The sequence below is a fragment of the Vollenhovia emeryi genome, unplaced genomic scaffold (assembly GCF_000949405.1).
Source record: "Vollenhovia emeryi isolate VEMERY1.0 unplaced genomic scaffold, V.emery_V1.0 DF939128.1, whole genome shotgun sequence".
Taxonomy (NCBI): Eukaryota; Metazoa; Arthropoda; class Insecta; order Hymenoptera; family Formicidae; genus Vollenhovia; species Vollenhovia emeryi.
The window spans coordinates 288,725-293,941 of NW_011967238.1; positions in this window are offsets into that span (position 1 = coordinate 288,725).

Sequence of the window (5,217 nt, forward strand, 5' to 3'; positions counted from 1 at the left end):
TGCCGGCTGAGTCGACGTAAGTTTCTCGCGTTCTCTGACCTTTTCCAAGATTTCGAAGCGAGAATAATAATAATTGCAAACCCAACGAGGTCTGGGAAACTCAAAAACCGAACAAGAACGGCAATGAATCTTAATCTTAATAGCGATATTAAAGTCGAAGAAAATCGAAAAACTCTAGCACTTTATCAAAACTCCCCGAGCTTACGTGGTAAAAAGAAAAATTTTCTGAATTTTCCATTCTTTCATAAAAATGGAAAGCCTGTAGTCAAATTTAGACAGTCTTTTCGCAACGCGTGCACCAGCGTTTTACATTAATGACGTCACAACAGGTGTCGTATACATTTATCTTTTACGCTCTACCGTCGCATAATTAGAACTACCGCGACTACATCATTAATTTTTTGTGAATAAATTATTTCTTAACAAAAATAGTCATTATTTAACAATATATGTATCATTCTATTTTACTTTTGAAAGATTACTTTTAAATTATCGAATAAAAAGAAAATTATCTTTTGGGCCGATTTTCTCAGTTAACAACAAATAAAATACTCGAATAATGCAAAAGAATTAATTCTCAAAAGAAGATTCTAAAATGTCTTTATTAAATGTAACGCATAAATCATATTATCTTCTAATAAAAATTAAGGGTTACCGTTCTTGGTTCACGATCGATAGCCGCAAACTGGCCGAAGTTAGAAATCTTCCAAAACGTTTTTCTACTTGCGCGAAACTCCGTTTCCCTTTCAAGAAACGAATACAAAATATTTAATTTCCACATAAATTCGTTTTTAACAAAACTAGTCATTATTTAACAATATGTCAATCTATTTTACTTTTGAAAGATTACTTTTAAATTATTGAATAAAAATAAAAATTATCTTTTTGACCGATTTTCTTAGTCAACAACAAATAAAATAATCGAATAATGCAAAAAAATTCTCAAAAGAAGATTCTAAGATGTCTCTATTAAATGTAACGCACACATCATATTATCTTCCAGTAAAAAATAAGAAATTTCTAACATAATTCGGATTGCCAGATCGAAAAAGCATAAGCGGCTGACTGCAACGTATTATTTCCCACGTGCGCCGCTCGCGACGGCTTCCTCCTGCGCTGAGAATAACTCAAAAACTAGTGACGTCAGGCGATAAAACGGAAAGCGCGTGGGCCGATTTCCACACACGTGGTTTTTCCGCAGGTCTGCCCCTGCCCCGTGAGTTAATAGGGAAACCTTGAGAGAAAAAGAGAGAGAGAGAGAGAGGGGGGAGAGGGAGAGGGAGAGGGAGAGAGAGAGAGAGATATCGTCTGACAGACGACGACGACGACACGGTAACGATGGTGACTTTGATGGCGACAAACCCCAGTATTTATCCCATATTTACCATTTTACTCCCGCTGTAAAGAGGAAAAATTATCGCCCGACTAAAGCTGGGAAAAACGATACTCGTCGCCGAGACGTCGCGCCGACGTTAATCGCCGGATTAAACTCTTTAAATTGTTACAGTACCACGGTATAGCGATACCTCGATAGCTTAGCGCGGAGAAAAAAAAGGATTCTTAAACGAATGAGGGTAAGTGCATAAAATATCTCTACACCCCGCGGTTGAAATTGTTAGCTCGTGTGCAAACGATAATTCAGAATCAGACAACCGCATTCGGCAATGAATATAATTATCAGCGTAGCAGAATAAGTACAAAAGTTATCATCTCGCATTGCCGTCGTAGCCAATTTTTTGTATAATACACTACAATTTTTCGCCCCAGGACGACATTTGACTCAAAATACGAAATCAATGATGAATATGTGTCACGATTAAGTAGTACGTTCCACGTCTGACTATCGAAAACCTTTACTACTGCCGTCCGCAATAAATTTTCAAAGTTGGACATAAACGCCCTAAAATCGTCAGGAAAGAAAGACTGTTAGTCTGTGTGCGCGCGTGAAATGAGGGCTCTAAGGGGCGCGACTGGAGAACTTGCACTGCGGATCGGCGAATCCGCGAGCGAGTCGACTCAGTGAGAAGCATCTCGTGCTTCCACGTGAAGAAAATGCGCCGAGAAAAGACGTCAGCTTGCGGGCGACAACGATGTAGGTGGCTTTCCGCACGTATATGTGTTTTTCCGCAGTTTTCCCGCGTGCCTCATGAGGGTTGTCCGATCTTCGGAGAGCTAGAAGCTTTCCATCCTTCATCCCATACACATCACTTTCTATGCTCGGTTGTCTCGTCTCTCTCTCTTTCTCTCGCTCTCCCCCCTAGCCCCTCTTGCTTCGGAGAGAATAAAGGAGGCGCGATATGAGATATAAAGACAAATAAATTGATGGAGCTTAAGGAAGACAAAGAGGTAGAGAAAACTGCCGATAGTCACATAGAAGAGAACGTGGAAAAAGATTGCGGGATTGGAAAGAGAGATAGGACGATAATGAGGAAGAAATAGAGAATAAAGAGGCGAGGAAAGTAGAAAGAGAGAAAGTAAAAAAGAGGAAGGAAGAGAGAGAGAGAGAGAGAGAGAGAGAGTGAGAGAGAGAGAGAGAGAGCAATAGGTAGGAAAAGAGAGGGAGTATAAAAGCGCATGAGGGAAAAGGAGAGAAAGTGAAAAAGTGTAAGGGAGAAAATGAAAAGGAAGAGGTAAAGGAAAGTGAGAGACAGGGAGAGAGAAAAAGAGAGAGAGAGAGAGAGAGAGAGAGAGAGAGAAGAGGCGCGAGCTGCGAAGAGCAACCGAGGGTTCGCGGAGGGCGAGCGAGAAGCAGAGCGAGAAAGAGAGAGAGGAGCAGAGGGTAATAGAGGCTGGGCAAGGGAGAGAGAAAGAGAGGTGGCACGCGCAATGCGGGTATTGATTCACGGCGGCGGCAGCCGGCAGCCAGCCTGAAACACACGACCGCGCTGAGTCGACTCGACTCCGCGACTCGATTCACCGTCGAGACAAGGAGGGATCAAGTCACGAGCCAGCAAGAAGACAGAGGAAAAGAAAAAACGAGAGAGAGAGAGAGAAAAAAAAGCAAAAAAGAACGAAGAGACCAGATCGGTTCGATTTCACAAATCGTCCATCGTTAGAGCCGCCTCGAATATCTTTAAAGAAGTCGATTTCGCCACCGAGAGCTCGCACGAGACGAATACAGAATCTCCGCAAGGAACATCCTTGCCTAATGTAACAGGGATCGACTTGTAGTTTGCATTGCAACGTATATCGAAGTTAAATAAAGTTTGACTCACGCACAAAGAACTGCGTTTGACCCCCAAGACCTACTTTTCCCTTTACTTTCTAATCCTTGGCTGAGTTCAATAGTTATAGACACAAAGATGGATACATTGTATACACACAAATACATGGGTTGTGCAAGAAAAAAGTCTCGATACTCTTTTCACGAAAATATTATTACGGCATACAGTTTTGAAGAATATAGGATAAGATTATATCACACTTCCAGGAGCAACTTTGTTCTAAAACTATAAAAATCCTTCAGAACTCTTCGACGCTTGCAAAATTAAACTGGATCTAAAACGTCGCGATTCGACATATAACAAGAAAAATTGATGTATAAATCGTTTCTATTTAGTTTCGTTTGAATGTTATAAGGTAACTTTCTTCGAAAGAGAAAATTCAAGCAAATGTTCGCTTCGTCAAACTGGAAAACATTGTTTCACAGTCACCCTGTATACTACTGCATAATTACACGAACTGTAGCGGTGCAAAAATCGAGAAAAGTGGCGTGTTTGAAAGCGCACGGGAGTAGATCCGGTTTCAGGGTTAGGACCGATCAGGGTTAGATAGTATCGGCCGGGGCTCTTGCATGCGCCTAACATGGCCGGGGGATACCCCGGCAATGCGTAGGATTGGACCGCCGCTCCCACGAACCATGCGAGCGCTAATAAAAGTGCACTCGGCTCGGCGCACGGTATAAAATATGCTTCATGTAGATATAGATATAGCGTAAGAAAATATTTGTAATATACACAAAGGGTGGAAAATGTTTCATGCCGCTTTCATATCTTACAAATATTGGAACTTCAATTTCAGACCTTTTTTTCTATATAATTTTTAAATACATCACTTCGGGGAGAGAATTCAGAACCCTGAAAGAGTATCGGAAAAAGATTTTTACATGTATGTAAACATTCTTCCTTCTTATCGATATGAAAATTGAAGTTGTTTTCTGTAACGTAAAGAGAATTCAGCTCTGTTGTTCTTAACAATAAGATTTTATGTTAAACAAAGTTTGGTACTTTTGAATAATTTACGATTTATGTTGAACTTTCTAATGGTACTCTGCTGCTATAAATTAGAATCCCATTGAAATTCATACCAACTAGTTCCGAAACTGGTCACGAAAGACAAGATTTTGATCAACTTTGCTTCCTAAACTTTTATACCCATCAAGCAGAACAAATACTAAACGAAAATATTTTACAGTCGGCATAATTTGTTTTTTAATAATAGTAAATCTCATATAAATATATATACATACATATATTTTGCCATATGTAATATTTTAGTATGTCACACATTTTTACATTCTTTTGAACATTGCGAAATTACTAATTGTATAATAATAATTTTTAATTTACATGCCTCAGTGGTCGAATTGGTGAAACGCCCGCCTAGAGAGTAAGGGAGGTCTAGATTCAACTCCTGGCTGAGGTAATATTTTTCGCAATAAATTTTCTGCATTGACCAATTAATTAACAAATGTGCCAGCTGTGGTCGAATAAAATTTGGAATTTTACTATTATACTGGCAATTTGAGGAAACTAATCTTTAATAATTTTAAAATTGATACGTGTAATTAAATATAACATCTATATATTCGCGTGCAACATTTTTCTAATAGTTTTCGTCCCCTCGGACAAATTTCGTCCTATATGCGGCCAGGTGTGAGCGTTCGAAGCAGGATCGATTCCAACTCGTTAATAAAATCCGTCAGTTCGGGGCATCGATCCGCCGGCGACCGCGAAGACAACGCGGAATCGAGCGTGATAAATAAAGGAGGGTGCTCTCGGATCGGCGGCGCGGCGCTCGAATAGGTACGTCCCTTAATAGCAAAGGTCGAAAACCTTGTCGAGTTGACTCGCGGGATAGCGCGCAGACCTACTTCCACGTAACGTCGATTCCTTTTATTGATTCTATTTTTGTGAAAAGTCGAGAGAGAGCGAGAGAGAGAGAGAGAGAAAGAGAGAGAGAGAGAGAGAGAGAGAGAGAGAGAGAGAGAGAAAGAGA